The following is a 17,013-nucleotide window of genomic DNA, read 5'->3' on the forward strand; positions in this document are numbered from 1 at the left end:
ACCATTTAAGAATGTGAATAACATTCTTGTTTCACTATAAAAACAGGTGGGGGACAGTCCTGCGAGCTGCAGTTTGCAATCCAAGTGCTGTTTGGAAAATATTTATTGACAGCTTACTACGGCACATGAATGGCCTCTGCTGTCTTGATCCTTAGAGGCTGTGGGACGGACAGATACCAAATAAAAAGAAACCACATATATAAGTTATTGGAAATAGTGATAAATGATCTTCAAGGGAAACAAGATACTATGACAGTGAACCATGGAGGGATCTATTTGCTTTATATTGGTAATCAGAGGGGGCTTCTCTGAGGTGGTGGCTAGTCAGCTGTGACGTATAGCTAACCAGAGTTTGGGCAGAGAGTGGAAAGAAGAAACGTGTGGGAAGGGAGATCCTCCCTGCAGGAAAGAGCATGTTCCCCTGCAGTTTTTCACCATGTGCTCATTCAGTGTCTGACTCTTCTTCCTCTGAATGAATTCACAGGATGAGCCTGGTGCCCCTCATCCGTGTCTGCTGAGGGCCCCTCACATCAGTGTGCCCGCACATGATGCTGTCAGGAAGCTCAGATCCTTGAGGACAACTACCCAAGACGGTCTTCCGTTGCTACAGGGTGAGTATAAGAGGTGCCCGCATACGTCCCTTCCTTCCGAATGGATCACTGCCTGTTCACAAAGTGCTTGCCTCGCCCTGAGCATTGGTAAATCATACCTGAGTACCTGGTGACTTTAAAATGGTGTTGTGGAGGGTCTGACATGCCGGGGGCAACAGGAATGTGGAGCACACCTGGCCCTTTTGTTCAGAAGGGACTTGGGGGCGCCTGGGTGGCTCAGTCGGCTAAGCGTCCGACTTCAGCTCAGGTCATGATCTCGCGGTCCGTGAGTTCGAGCCCCACGTCGGGCTCTGTGCTGACAGCTCCGAGCCTGGAGCCTGTTTCGGATTCTGTGTCTCCCTCTCTCTCTGACCCTCCCCTGTTCATGCTCTGTCTCTGTCTCAAAAATAAATAAACGCTAAAAAATTAAAAAAAAAAAAAAAAAAAAAGAAGAAGGGACTTATCCCACGAGAGGTCACATTTGCCAAAGGGCGGCATCTGGGGGTCACACGTGCTTTCTTGGAGAAAAGCGGTACCGCCAAAGAGGGCAGTGTGCACTGATAGGAGAAATACCCGTGATGGAGGGGAGGGAGGAGGGGGGAAGGGAAGAGCACCTCACGGAGGGTGTAGCTTGATGACACTCTGCCATTATGATGTCAAGATAGGCACTGGGAGGCAATCAGAGCCCATCCTTGTCCCCCGTAGCAGCAGGCTCAGAGAAGTCTGCACGGAGATGCTTTCCAAGAAGATACGGGTTCACATTGGTGTGGGAAGGCCCCCAAAGATGGAACTGAGTCGTGGGGTCAGAGGTCCCTGGGATTCGGATCCCAGCTCTCCACCCGCTGGCCTCATGTCCTCAGGAAGCTGATTAAGGACTCTGTGCCCAGGTCTCCTCTTGTAAAATGGGGGTGCCAAGGACAGGTTCCTAGGGTGACTGAAGAGTGAAGGATGATGTTTTGGGGGGTACAGCTATGGTGAATACTGGGATGACGCTGCCAGCCAAGGTGGGAGGTGTTGCCGACTATGAGTCTGGAGTTCTCTCTTGTCCAGGAAGAGGGCGCACGCAGAATTGAATATGACAGAGGCTAATGTCCAGGAGGAGATAAGAGCCCCAAACGGGTTTCATCTCTGGATTGATTGAGCTCACAAGATACTAGCAAATAAAAAATTAGTCTGGGTGGGGGTGGGGAGGTAGGGTGGGCAAGTGGTGTTTGTGATCAAAGGATATTGGCACCAGAGGGAAAGTAATTTCCTGCAGGTGATACAAGTTACTTTAGATCCCAGTCCAATATCTTGCTAGCTCACCTCGGGCCCTTTCGCCCCGTGGTGGCGGCTTTCTGCCCTAAGCTGTTCTCTAACCCATTTATGTAAGTAGAACCTACTTCCCCACAAGTAGGCCCTGAATAGATCTCCAGAACTCCAGTTTGGACCATTGCGTTGCTGATGACAGGCAGGCAGTTCTCCAGTGGACCGGTTTTGCCCCCGGGGGTGGGAATCCGACACATCTGGAGGCATTCTTGGTGTCGTAACTCTGGAGGAGCTTTGCTGTTGGGATCTGGTGGGTGGAAGTCAGAGGTTCTGCTGACAGCACATAGGACAACACCCCCGCGGACTCAGACCCAGCCCCGAGCGTCAGCACTGCAGAACTGGACAATCCCTGCTTGTTCGGTACAGCAAGACATTTCAGCTTCGTCTTCTCTTCTTCCTTCGTGGAATGTTCAGCGGTCTTTTACTCTGAGGGATCTGCGGTAGAATAAGAATTAAAGAGAACAAAAAGAGAAAGACGTTTTAGGATTTTTTTTTTTCTCTATTAAATTGAAACCGCACAGCAGACGATTCTCCTACCGCAGGAAACGTCCATGGAGGCTTAAATCCTTGGCTTATATTCGTGCTTAATGCTTAGCAGCTTAACAGAGTTATTTTCTATTGTGATTTCTGTAATTTGTTCCTTAAAAGGCTCGTTTGTTCCTTCTCTCCAGTTCAGACACAGACTTTTCGGGGGTTTTAAAGAATAATTTATTTTCTAAACTTATTGTTAATGCAGGAGCTGGCTTGGAGTTCTGACATAGCTTTCAAAGCCTTAAGCACCTGCTAAGTAGAGTTTTATTTTTATTCCCCTAGAAACCAACTGAATGTTTTGCAGGGAAATACTTTGAGTACTTTTTTTTTTTTTTTTTTTGTCATTTTAGTCTAGAGGGGACATTGACATTCTTTGGACCCAGCAACAAGAGCTCAGAAAAAATTGACAGACTCAGTAAGCTAATGAAAAGTATGCAGCTGAAAAGGCTCATGATTAATTCATGATAAACTAATATGGCATTCATTATTCTTCCTTAATGTTCTGATGTAAAGTGGGAGTCTTTCAGTGGGGGCTAAAATATCTGTTCCTAAATACCTAATAACAATATCCATTATGTCTTACCAACATAAAGCCATCCTCATGGGGTATTTTAATGTACTTCACAATTTAAATTCAGGGTTCTTGAGTACAGCATATTAAACTTTCCCCCTCTCCCTAAGTGGATTGGTGATAATCAAGAAAATACTTTTATATAAGATATTCCTCCATTTTCTCCTCCAAAAAAAAAGGCTGACTGAAAGTAAAATAAAGTTTGCCTATGAAACTGAAAAAATTTCCTTTTTATGACACATCTTGTTACTTGACAAGAACTGCCAGCAATCTCTTGATTTATTCTGTTTAAATATATACTAGGATAGTAATTTTTTTTAATCCTTTGATGATAACGAACACATTTTTCAAGGGGATTGTAAATCCTTAGGATATTTTGTGGCAGCAAACACCCATGATAACAAGCACATTCTGGGGTCAAGATAATCCCAACCCCCCAAAAATTATGTTGATTGTGTTTTGTGTCTCAGAGATAATGAATGAGGGAAGGTTCATTATCAGACACATTGTAAGAGAACACAAAACAATCTGGAGATTGTACCGTTGACCAAGGGATCATGGATAGCAGGGCACTTTGGTGTCACGTTCCTCCTGATAGCAGGCAGCGAGAACAGAAAATAACCCGTGTAATGTCCCTACCAAAAGCTTTCACCTGGAATCCGTTCACAAGGAAACGAGCAGACAAATCCAGAATGTAGCCCGTTGTCAAGGACAATTGACCTGGATTCTTCCAAAATAATCAGTGTCATGGGAAGCACAGAAAGGTCAGGGACAGTTCCAGATTTAAGAAGATGAAGAGGGGCACCTGGGTGGCTCAGTCAGTGAAGCGTCTGACTCTTGATTTCGGCTCAGGTCATGATCTCACGGTTCGGGCGTTCGAGCCCCGTGTCAAGCCCTGTGCTGACAGTGTAGAGCCTGCGTGGGATTCTCTCTCCCTTCTGGTCTCTCTCTGCTTCTCCTCCACTCATGGACACGAGCACATGCACTTGCTCTCTGTCTAAATAAATAAACTTTCAAAAAGAAAAATAATAAAAAGATGAAGAAACACGATGACAGTACCTGAATGTGGAGAGGGTCCTAGACGGGGGAAAGAAGAAGCAGGTGGTACAATTATTTGGGGGCTGTCTGGGCGGTGAGTTGATTGACTCAGTGTTAGTCCGCACAGTTGTTCTTGTGGTGTTGTGTTTATGGAGGAGGTGTCCTTATTCTGAGACACCCACGTGGAACTTTCTAGAGGGTCAAGAGTTATCCTCTGTGCAGCTTGCTGTGAAACATCATGAGATGAATACAAGTACATTTCTTATCCTTTCTTAATTTTCTGGTGTAGAACGAAAATGTGTGCACATACGTATGTGTGTGTGTACATGCACGGGTACACAGAGGCAGAAAGCAAGCAGCTGTGGCAAAATAGAGACAGTAAACCTAAGTGAAGTAGGATACGTGCATTTGTGTGCATGCTTTCAACTTCGTGTGTGTGCTTTCGACTGTTCTGTGAGTTTGGAAGTTTTCAAAAGTGACTTTGGGGGAAAACAGGTTATAAAGTTTTATTTTCCTTCTCCTGTTGGAGATATTTTGGTTCCACTGATGGTGTGTTTAAAATTTTGTACAGGACCAGTTGTTTTTTTTTTAAGTTTTTTAAAATTTATTTTGAGAGAGAGAAAGAAAACAGAGTGGAAGAGACAGAGGGAGAGAGAGAATCTCAAGCAGGGTCTGAGCTGTCAGCGTGAACCCTGATGCGGGGCTCAAACCCACAAACTGTGAGACCATGACTTGAGCTGAAGTCGGATGCTCAAGTGACTTTGCCACCCAGGTGCCCCAGTGTTTATGTATTTTTGAGACACAGAGACAGAGTGAGAATGGGGGAGGGGCAGAGAGACAGGGAGACATGGAATCCGTAGCAGGCTCCAGGCTCTGAGCTGTCAGCATGGAGCCCAACATGGGGCTCGAACTCATGGACCTCAAGATCATGACCTGAGCTGAAGTTGGATGCTCACCAGACTGAGTCCCCAGGCGCCCCTCTTTGGTAATTCTTGTGCCACCTTGCAAACTTCCTGGGCCCCGCCCCTTTTCCCAGACAGGATCCACACGGAGCTTGATCACTACTGCATTCCGTCCCAGAAGTTGGCTCAGGATGTGTATGCATACTGGTCCGCTTTATACCTCCAGTTCTGCCTTTGTGGGTGCATGGTCTGCCGAGGCAGAGTTTAGGCAGGTGCTGAGGGTCTGTACATCTTTTGCCAGAGCAGGACGGTCAGAGCCCATCCAGCTCCTTGTTGGTAAGCACAGTCTGGCTTCAGAATTTAGAGCCAAAACTTTATCGTACATTTTTAAAAAGCACATGTCATAATACCTGAGGAATAAAACACTCCAGTTTTAGAACACATCTACAGACAGTCTCCAGCCAAATACTCAATTTGCAATCATTACATCCATTCTAGTGAAAACACGTCAAACATGAGACCCCATATGCAGTGCTGGGCACACCGTTCCCGTTGGAACTGTAAGGGCTCCTCAGGCTGTGACCCAGAACCTTCTCCAAGCCTGGGGGAGTGGTCCAACTTGATTCTACTCACTTCCTGCAAAGCAACACTGACTTTCACATATGTTGGACTGGTTTTGTTTAATGTTCATTTATTTTTGAGAGACAGAGAGAGCGTGAGCAGAGAGAGAGGGAGACACAGAATCCGAAGCAGGCTCCAGGCTCTGAGCACTCAGCACACAGCCCCACACAGGGCTGGAACCCACAAACTGTGAGATCACGACCTGAGCCGAAGTCGCACAGTCGACTGACTGAGCCACCCAGGCGCCCCCACATGTGTTGGCCTTTCTTATAGACAGAAGATGCTTTGACTCACAACAGTGGAAACTGCTGATTTCTCTTCCTGTGCTGTGTTATAACTGAGGAACTCTGATGCCGAGAAATGTGTGATAATTTACATAAATACGACATGGGTCTCGGGTGGCTCCTCCGGTGGCCTCCTGGGTGGCTTGGTCGGTTACGCATCAGACTTCGGTGTAGGTCATGATCTCATGGTTCGTGAGTTCGAACCCCACATCGGGCTTTCTGCTGTCAGCACAGAACCTGCTTCAGATCCTCGGTCCCCCCTCTCTCTGCGGCTCCCCCTCTACCCCCCCCACCTCAAAATAATTAAATACACTTAAAAAAAAAGACGAGATGGGTCCATCCGTGGCCTCAGCTGTGTCTTAGGCACAGTTCCATTAGAATTACTGTCTGGCCACGGGGAGTGAGCACAACACCAGGGCCACATGCATTAGTTTGGAGGATGTGACATTTAGACACAGAATCTTCTCATGCTAATAGATCAGCAATCTCTGTGCATTGCTTCTGAGGTGACCCTTGTCTGTCCATCCACACGTCGGGCCGAGCCATCCCCCCTCTCACGTGTGTATCACGCCGGCCTCCTGATGGTCTGTGTGCACCATCAACAGTCAGAAGTGCCTTCTCAACACCTAGACGTGATGCTGCCTCTGACCCTGTTGGAGCTCTCCAGTGGCTCAGGGCAGACAGGGTTCTGGGACCAGGGCTGGGAGGGAGGGTGTCCATGATGGGACTCCTACCGACCTTGCCTTCCCCAGGGATCTGCCCCTTCCACCCGCTTGCTCTCTCTGCGCCCTGCAGACACGTTGCATTATAAAGTGCTCCCAAGTCAGGCGCTTGTTTCTTCCTCCTAAGGTCAACCCCCCCCACCCCCCCGGACCAGCAAACTTCTGGCGGTGGCCCTCTAGCTACGTGACGTCCCCCCTCCCCGCTCCAGACACTCGTGCCCCATGTGGAGCAGTAGTCCCTCTCGGATGGGATCAATGGCACGGTCTCGATGCTTTGAGTCACGTCTGTCTCCGCAGACACATCGCAGGGTCTCCGAGGGCAGGAAACCCACGATGCTCCCTGCCGTGTTGTTGATGCTGCAGGCTGCCTTGTTGCTGTTTAGGAAATAACTACTTGTTGAAGACATGAGTGAAAAAAGATGGTTCTGGGACGACTGGGTGGCTCAGGTGGTCGAGCATCTGACTCTTGATTTTAGCTCAGGTCATCATCTCACGGTTTGTGGGTTCAACCCCACGTTGGGCTCTGTGCTGACAGTGTGGAGCCTGCTCGGGATTCTCTCTCTCCCTCTCTCTCTGCCCCTCACCAGCTCACTCTCTCTCTCTCTCTCTCCCTCTCAAATACATAAACTTTTTTAAAAAAGAAAAAAAAAAGATAGTTCTGATGTCATATCCATTTTAAATTATGTTCCTTGGATTTCAGTCAAATAAGGTTACTTGCAAAAAAAACAAAACAAAACAAAAAAAGTCATCACCTTTCCGATACAGTTTGGCCTCTAACTTACCCCAATGGAGAAAAGAGTCTTTAACTGGGTCTGGGGCGGTTCAAGCTTCCTCTTTGCCAAATATGACAGAGGCTAACACCTGTTAAAGATGATCTCCAACGAACCTAGGCAGGATCCCTTAGAGGAGTGAACGCATATCACTCCTGGAGGAAGCATGTAGCTTTTTTTCTTGAGGCAAAATTTTAAATTAAGGTCCCTGAATTTTCTGCCATGTTGCACCCCATGTGCTTTCATTGTGTAGCTGACGACAGTGAGGAAGTGTGGCAGTCACTTCATCTACACTGCATGTGGGGTGTTCTGTTGTGATGGTCTTCTTTGCCTTTGAAAAGTTCCTGGGGCGCTTGGGTGGTCAGTTGGTTAAATGCTGGACTTTGGCTCAGACCATGATCTCATGGTTTGTGGGTTCAAGCCCCCTGTTGGGTTCTGTGCTCACAGCTCAGAGCCTGGAGCCTGCTTTGGATTCTGTGTCTCCCTTTCTCTTTGTCCCTGCCCCACGTGTGCGTGCTCACTCTCTCTCTCTCAAAAATAAATAAACACTAAAAAAATAATAAAAAGCTATTAAACTCTCCACTTTCGGAGTGACTTCCATAGAAAGTCGACTACAATACAGTTTCAAGTATGAAATACGATATTATTTGAAGTCAGGAAGTAATCCATACCTCAATTTCACATTCTTTGTCATCTGTCCGTATAAAATGTTGAAAGACAGTAATAAAGTGCTTATAATTAGATTGATTTTATAATGGAGAGGCACAGCCCTCTAATTTTAAAACAATAATCGGTCGATGACGAGCGGTCTGTGTAATACTATTTCTACCTATACTGTTTCACTTGAGATCTTTTCATTAAATCTGTACTGTACTCCTATATGACTTTATATCCATTGGTTTAGTAAAATCAACTCTGAGTGGTGCCTGGATGGCTCAGTTGGTTGAACGTCTCACTGTGGATCAGATCATGGTCTCATGGTTCCTGAGTTGGGGCCCCACATCAGGCTTACTGCTGTCAGCACAGAGCCTTCTCATGATCCTCTGTCCCCCTCTCTGCCCCTTCTCTGCTTGTGCTCTCTCTGAAAGATGAATAAACATTAATAAATTAAAACAAGATAAACTCGGAATATGACAGCAGAATGGAAATTTGCCCTCAAATATCATGGTTTCCTAATATCTGTCTTTTGTAACTTCACATGTGCATTCTGTCTTTGAATTCTACCTTTTTATAACCACACGTCAGTCTGTGGGAGTCCTTAGATTTTTGCAGTCTGTTTCCAGACTCTGTGGGGATTTGCTGAATGTGTTTAATTATGTAACATTTCGTACTGGATGAATGGGGAGCCGGTTGGGTTTAGTTGTCTGTCACGTTTATTTATTTCAATATCTAATATTCAGGGTAGGGTTTGATCAGGTGCATGGCTAATGTATACTCCCAAGAGTGGGTCAGATGTCATCTCCTTGATTAGTTATGTTCTTTGTTTTGTAAGACAGGCGTCAAACTAGTTATTCTGAGGGTAGGAAACCTCGTCTGCAGAATAAATTTGCCTCGGAAGGACATTTGGCTTTACTAGAAATGGAAAATTTCCTCCTAAGGTCCTTAGCTTATGACCTTACCATCCAAGTGTAAAGATAAGTGTGTTAAGCATGTTTAATAATGCTGAACATCATAGCGATAACTAAAAGCAATTTTGATTTCCTGTTCAGATGGAGTTCACATTTCGAGTATCAGAGAACTTTGTGAACTTCAATTTTCTTTTTTCTTTCTTTCTTTTTTTTTTTTTTGAATACTAATGATCTTTCAAATATTATTCTGGGTCATCTTCATTAGGAGGGTCAAAAACTGTGGATTAGTCTCCAAGGGCTTGTTTTCTTGTTACTAATTTGAAAATATTATTTCAGTAACAGTTTTTTTCTCATCAGCGTTCTTTCATAACATTGGAAAGCATGAAGGAGCCGTGAGGCAACTCCCTCAAGAGAATTTTTTGCCAGACTTGCAGGAAATGTCCAAGTTGTATGCAATGAGTCTAGACTCTCAAATCTTGAGTTATCTTATGGCATGTGTGGTATAGAAAAGCAACGTGTCGGCCATCCATGTGTCACTGCTGTCATTAACAGACTTCCCTTCTTTCTCCTCCTGTCTCTGGATGTTTGTTGGGTCCAACATGGAAAATGGTGGGAAAAGATGGGGAGAGAGAGGAAGGGAGGTAAACTTGTTTTTGTTTGTTTGTTTGTTTTTACGTAATGATGGCAATGACTCTCCAAGAACGAGAATGGATCCATAGCGCCCTGGTGAGCACATTTCCCTGGTGCCGAGTCTGGTAGTGTGAGCTTCCATGGACCCACACCAAGAACAAAAGTTCTAGAAGAGTCTGCAACCCGTTACCTGCACACACCTGCAGCTCCGCACCTCTTAGCCTCCCATCATCTCAACCACTTTGCTCCTTTTCCCCCCAGCACCCCCATTTCTGCTGCCGCTCCTTTGTGGTTTCCGTGTTCAGAATGTTCTAGAAGGGACGCATTTGCGGTGAAGTGCTCTGAGTCAACAACAAAGATACTCCTAATTTAAGAATGTTCTGAACATAGAAACCCAAACCTGTTTTGTCTTCTACTTAGCCTCTCTCTCTCTCTCTCTTTCTCTCTCTCATACACACATACGGAGACATTTCGGGCAGAGTTAAGGTTCACTGAGTCATTGTTTATAGCTGCAAACTGAAGGCATCAGCCTCTTCACGTCCTGGGAAGGATGGATGTCACATTCCATCCTTGTGTCCATTCTGGATGTGCTGCGGGAGGATGCGTTTTTCTCGGTAGTGATCTACCCACGAGTTGCTGGTCCTTGTGGTTTGCGGGGGTGTGGGGGTCCCCCCAGCTTAAGGGAGCTGTCCTGGAGGTTTGGTGCACTTATCTTGGGACACTGACGTGGATGCTATTCATCCTGCCATATGGGCTGCGGGGCCATGGAACCAGCCATGATAAGAGAGCAGACAAGAGTTTGGAGACTGAACGTGAGGCCTCCAGGCTCCGGGCTTGTGGTGTTCTGTGGAGTCCTGACTGTTGCTTCACAGGTTTCAAACTCACAGTGTCTTCAATATGAAACAGTCACTGTGCCTTTTCTCTCTCTCTCTCTCTCTCTCTCTCTCTCTCTCTCTCTCTCTCTCTCTCGTCATTAGACACTTTGGTGGTGGTTTTCTTTCTTCCCAGCAACACATACCCAAAAGATGGTGACAAAGACAGGCAAAGGTTGCAAAGCTATGCCAGATACAAGCATATTAGACCTGTGGTTTTAGACCTTCAGCATTTCAGACACAGTGCTGTTGCAAGCAGAACTTTCTTCCACAAGGGAAAAACTCCAGAGATGCGAAATCTGTGTTAATTCAATTCTCTGCAGTGAGTGTGTATTAAGCATTTACCATGTGCTTGTGTGGAAAGAATAAGCACTTAAAAAGATTTCTCTAAAAAGAGAATCTTGCCTGACAAGGGCCAGCTGCACAGCCTTAGAACGTCATGATTTAAAAATCAGAGCTCATCACATTGAGGTTGTCTCAATTAGGGTCTCTTCAGGCTTACTGGAAGCATAGATTCATTGTCTTTTTACTCCCATTAGTGCAAATTATCATATTTGAGGCGTTTTATAAATTTAATTGTGACATTATATCCATCGGCACAAAGCCAGTATGATTGAGTTGCACTCTGTGGACTTTTTTTTTTTTTTTCTGATTATAAAAATAAGTAGAACGCTTTGATAAACACAAGAATACATTTAAAAATTATCTAAAAACCCCTGCTTGGTCCCACTCACTCAAAACTGATTATAAATGAAGTTTTATCATTTTTCTCTACAAGTAAATACATGCATAAACCATACGTATCCATGTAGTAATATGAATAGTTGTTTGTTTTGTTTTTTTAATTGTGATCATGCTGCCATGGGGCGCCTGGGTGGCTCAGTCAGTTGAGTGTCTGACTCTTGATTTCGGTTCAGGTCACGATCTCACAGTTGGTGAGTTTGAGCCCAACACCAGACTCTGTACTGACAGCATGGAGCCTGCTTAAGATTCTCTCTCTCCCAGTCTGTCTCTCTCTGCCCCTCTCCTGCTCGTGCACACTCTCTCTCAACATTAATAAATAAACATTTTTAAAAAATTTGTGATCATGCTGCCTTTGTTTAATGTCAAGCTCTGCCTTTTCCACCCTAATGTTACACTGTAAAGTTTTCTTTCGTGACAAGATATTCTTCAAAACTCAAGAATTTTAAGGGCTGCGTAATGTTTTATTGTGTCACTTATTTGTCTTCCCCCCATGCTTGTACCTTCACACATTTCTGAGGTTGATAGGAATGTGTTCTTGAATGGCATGCGTGCCTCCCTCAGTATTTTCATAAGAGACATTTGTAGAAACAGAAGTGCTGATTCAAAGAATGTGACGCCATTGAGATGCTTGATCTCCATTGTCAGATATGTTCCCGAAAGTCTGTCTGAGTCTGCATTTCCGCAACCAGTGAGCAAGGGTCCCCATTACGCTTCCTGTTGTCAAGGCACAGTGTCATCACGTCCCAATATTTGCCAAATTGGTAGATCAAAAGGAGCATTTTCCTTGCCTGTTAATTTTAATTTTTGATTCCTGATGAGATTAGATGCTTTTCGTGTTTCTATTAACTTATAGTTGATTTCTTGTTTGTCATGTGACATTTTTCAGTTAGGGTGATGATTGTTACTCTGTTCCCTCCTGTCTTCCAACCCGCTTTTTTCTCAGCCAATTCCTTATCACATCCTTCTCCATTCTGACATGATGGGTAATAATGACCTATTTCCTTTGAGCTACTTTGTGGCCACACACACTCTTTTCCACCCTAGATTCTTCTCCCAGACCGTGTCTGGAGCCTGTTTTTGTAGGTAACGGGAGTGGGCTTAGACTTGCCGGGTGCCCAGTCCTCATGGAAACAGGAAAAAGAAATAAATGGGGCTAGAAAAATCACATGAATGCTGTTGGGTCTCATAAGACAGAGTCTTGAGCAAGTACGTTACCCTGCAGCCTAGTGAAGAAGGGTAAATTTTGTGCTCAGAGACATAGCGCCCATTCAGTTGAATTACATGAGAAGTAAAGAATGGTTTTTGCTGCCTAAGCGCCAACATCCACATTTCACGGTAAAAAAGGGAAGAGATGGGGATTTAATTATTGCAATTATTATTAATCATGTTTGACTTGTTCCCCCAAGATAACTGTGACACTCGTATCCACTCTCGTTTGGGGACGCCAGTGAAGAGAGCGTAACAACCACAAATGCAGGCAATTGGGTGTGAATGCTCTCTCCCTAGACCAAATAGCGGATCTCAAGTTGCAAACACTTGGCGAAGGACGTGTGCACGGGCTCTGTTCCTGGGCCCCCACACCTGGAGGCTGCCGTGGAGCTCCAGGTGGCAAATTGTTTTGCCTTTGGATTCTGCGAGTTTGGGGATTTTGTCTTCTTCAGTGTGGCTGTTGGAACAGCAAAGCCACGCTGCGTCTTATGTTTTTGATGTAACCCGGCCCCCCCTCCGCATGCACGTACGGTCTTTCCTCTGCCCTCAGTGCCCTAGGATTCAGTGATCCTGGGCTTTTCCCCCGGGTCTGTTTTCAGTCACGGCTCTGGACACACTGTCTTCTGTTCAGTATGGACATTCACATCCCTGACTTCTGAAACTGTCTTGTGTTACTGCTTTGGAATTTACACACACCGCCCCTGCATGTTTTTTCTTTCTTTTTTCCTCTGCTTCGATGCCTGCTTATGACATTCTTGTTTCATATTTTCTCTGCTGTTCTCAGCCACCTTGCTCTTTATTCCACTTTCCTTTGAGATGCTCTACAATTCTTGTACCCAGCTGAATTATTTCATCATCGATCAGGTGCTACCTTTCCAAAACTTCTGTTTTCTTCTCTAAATGTACTTTTTCCAAAGCACCTTTTGTTTATCTACTGATTGATTGCTGGATGATTGAAAGATTTTGGTTTGGGTGGTTTTGTTTCTGACCTTCATGGTAAGGACTCCTTTCAAATGGATTCTGGTCCTTTGCTCCTGTTTATAGCGAAGAGGGAGGTTCTGCAAAGCTGAGTGGAAGCTGTGCAAATTGTGCCAATGGGAACACTCACTCTGGGTCTCGCCTGTCAGATAGCTGGCCTTTCCGTCTGTGAACTGCAGCTGTTATCTGGGAACGTCCGCTTTCTGCAGAGAGGAGTCCTGTCTTGCAGACAGTCGGGACCCTCAGGAGAGGCCCCTGGCCGTGTGGACCTCATTTCAGGATGGCGTGCCCCTCTGTGCACACCCTGTTTTCACTCTCTCCTGGTTCCTTTCTCAGCGATCCTTCCCATGTCTGCTTGCCACTCTCCAAAACCAGTCTGTTCCTTCCGACTGCTTATGTCCAACTGGGTTAGTAGACGATTAACATTTCCTTTTTGGATTTTTAAGTGGTATTTAGAAGCCACTGATTACGGTGCATCTGCATTTTTAAAAACTTAATGTTTAAAATTAAATTTAAAACCTTTTAAGTTTTAGGCTTAAAATTCTCATTTGCTATCATCCTGTCTGTAGAATAGCAATATCCGTATCCCTCTTGGACAGTGAGGAAGTTGAGACCCAGAACGGTTAGGAAATTTCCTGAGAACCACACAGGAGACCTTTTATTGCTGACGCGGTAACCAGTTTACTCTGGCTCCAGAGTTGACGTTTACTAATTTTTGTCTGTGGTGTATGTTGCACCATAGGACACTGCCGAAAGTTATTTTTGACCTATACGAATGGTCGTTTCCACTGCCTGATCCTAATAGTTTCGTAAAAAGATCTTGTCCCATTTATCAATAATTAAAGCTTTTCCTTTCCATCACAATGATAATTAGTGACAGTAATAACATAATCCAGAGCATTGACTAAAAGGCATTGGTGCCCCTGTGTTGAATAAAATCTACATCCTAAGTTGAAGGAAGAGCTAACCAAAGTTTCGCTGAAAAATTGGGTGGTGAATTTACTGATTATCTGATAGATCACACAGACCCAGTGGTTATCAGGGAAAATCATTTATTCGCTTCGCTTTGGCAAGCAAATAGATACTCTCTTCCTGTCATCCATTTTGAGAGCTTACGAATTTTCTTAAAAATGACACCTGTTCTCTCTTGTAAGGGAAACACATTTTTAAGAGGTGCTGACTGATTTTTCTGCATCACTCAGGACTCCACATTTGTATCAAGAAGACAACAGCTAACACACTGTGCTCATCTCCCCTTAGCACACGTGCGTTGTATCCACAGTGTGTTCAAACGTTTGCATGATGTGTGCACAGCACAAGGAGCAAGGCTGTACTGACAAGGGAAGGGGTGCACAATACTGATTATCTTCAACAACTGAATCAGATTCTCTCTGTAAACTTTCACGCAGAGGAAGGACTGAATTTATAGCTTTGCTATTGCTTGAATTCACAAATAATAATTTTAAGTGTGTTAATTTTTTTAAATGACGTCAGAGCGGCGCCTGGGTGGCTCGGTTGGTTGAACATCCGACTCTTGATTTTGGCTCAGGTTGTGGTCCCAGGGTTGTGAGTTCGAGCCCCACATTGGGCTCTATGCTGACAGAAGGGAGCCTGTTTGAGATTCTCTGTCTCTCTTTCTTTGCCCCTTCCCCCATCTAAAATTTAAAAAACGATAATTAAAAAATTAATTTAAATGATGTCAGAAAAAGGCCTTCTGAAATAGAGGTGAAAACACCAAAACCTAATTGAAGATTTCACCCTATACCACAGACATAGTGTTTGACAGGGATATTTAGAACTCAGACTATTTCAACATTTTATTCCAAATTGGAGCTTTAACGAAAGAAGGATCAGTCTATAGAAGTGAACTTGCACATAACTGAAGAATTATTCTCTAACTTGCTGGAAAGAATAACTTATGTGATAACTTGGGGCAGGTCCAAGGTTGCACATAGCTGTTAAACATCATGAGCTTTGCACAAATCAATGCATGACAAGTATTTTCTTCTTTTTTTTTTTTTAACTTTTTTAAATTTATTTTTGAGACAGAGAGAGACAGAGCATGAACAGGGGAGGAGCAGAAAGAGAGGGAGACACAGAATCTGAAATAGACTCTAGGCTCTGAGCTGTCAGCACAGAGCCTGACGCGGGGGGCTCGAACTCACGGACCGTGAGATCATGACCTGAGCCAGAGTCGGACGCTTAACCGACCGAGCCACCCAGGCGCCCCATGAGAAATATTTTCTAACTTCAACCCCATCCCAGGAGTGGAGTGGATTGTAGGGGGGCACAAAGGGAATGGTCTCCTGGCCTCTCGAAGTTGATAGAACAACAGGAAGCTGGATGGTGTTGGAACCAACCCAGAGCTTGAAGTGCCCACTCCTGTTATGACTATAACGCCAGATACTTGCTTCATGGGTGGTGATGGGAGGGCCAAACTTAGAATACAGTGTAAATAGGCATGAACAACATGGGGGTGTTAAGCCTTGTCTCTCCATGATGTCATGAGTTTCCCTCATTCCTCATCCGTTTGTATTTTAAGTGTTTCTCTTTGTTTTCTTTGTAGTCATAAAAGCAAGACTTGTTTAATTAAAAAAATCTAAAATCAGGGAAGCATTGGGAAAAAACACCCTAATCCCATCACTGGTACTAAGCACTGTAATTTGTGTGTGTGTGTGTGTGTCCTTCCAGAATTTCTTAGGGATGATATACAGAAATCATAACTTACTCTTTGTTCTGTTGTATGGTTTCCTTTTTTTTTTTAATTTTACTTTGAAGTAACTATAGATTCAGAGACAGATACAAAGCAGGAGTGCAGAAAGGTGTCTTGTACCATATGTTCAGGCTGACCGGTGGTAAAGGACTGTTGATTTTTAGTTTTTTTAAGTTTGTTGTTTGTTTGTTTGTTTGTTTGTTTGTTTGTTTGTTTGTTTACAGAGAGAAAGAGAGTGGGGGGGAGGGGCAGAGAGATTGGGAGACAGAGAATCCCAAACTCCACACCATCAGCACAGAGCCTGATGTGGGACTCAAACTCACGAGCTGTGGGATCATGACCTGAGCCGAAATCAGGAGTCAGATGCTTAACCGACTGAGCCACCCAGGCAACCTAGGACTGTTGTTTTCAACAGACATATTTCCTATACTTCTAGCCCTGGAAATTCCTGAGCAGTGAAGATAATTGCTACCTTCACCTCCTGCCCTCCTTCCCCCTCCCTAACTTCCTTTCTTCTTTTCTTCATTTCCTCCCTGCCTCCCTCCTTCCTTATATTCTCCCCTTCTTTTCTGTATTAACTTTCTAGGGCTTCTGTAAGAAATTACTGCAAACCTGGTGGTTTAAGTGTTTATTTTGAGAAACAGAGAGAGGACGAGCAGGAGAGGAGCAGAGAGAGAATGAGAGGGAACCTCAAGCAGGCTCCACACTGTCAGCGCAGAGCCCAGCTCAGGGCTCAGTCTCATGAACCGTGAAATCCTGATTTGAGCCAAAATCAAGAGCCAGACGCTTAACCAACTGTGCCACCCTGTTGCCCCATCATCTGCCTTTTATAAGAACGTTTGTGTTGACATGGGGCCCGCCTGGGTAAGCCAGGATCCTCTCCCATTCTCAGGGTCCTTAACCTAAACGCACCTGCAAAGTCCCCCTCTTTTGTTTCTTAAAGTAAGATAGTCACAAGTTCT

At 44.8% G+C, this 17,013-nt stretch overlaps 1 protein-coding gene across 3 annotated transcripts in view; it reads left to right on the forward strand.

Moving 5' to 3' along the window:
* STS (steroid sulfatase) overlaps positions 1-17,013 on the forward strand; it is a 155,639-nt gene that overhangs the window by 34,696 nt on the left and 103,930 nt on the right. For all 3 annotated transcript variants that reach the window (XM_019417774.2, XM_019417775.2, XM_019417776.2), the window contains exon 2: positions 485-611. The gene's annotated coding sequence lies outside the window, so the exon portion shown is untranslated. The remainder of the gene's footprint in view (positions 1-484; positions 612-17,013) is intronic.

This window comes from Panthera pardus, unplaced genomic scaffold (genome assembly GCF_024362965.1).
Source record: "Panthera pardus isolate Hobbes unplaced genomic scaffold, ASM2436296v1 HiC_scaffold_27, whole genome shotgun sequence".
Classification (NCBI taxonomy): Eukaryota; Metazoa; Chordata; class Mammalia; order Carnivora; family Felidae; genus Panthera; species Panthera pardus.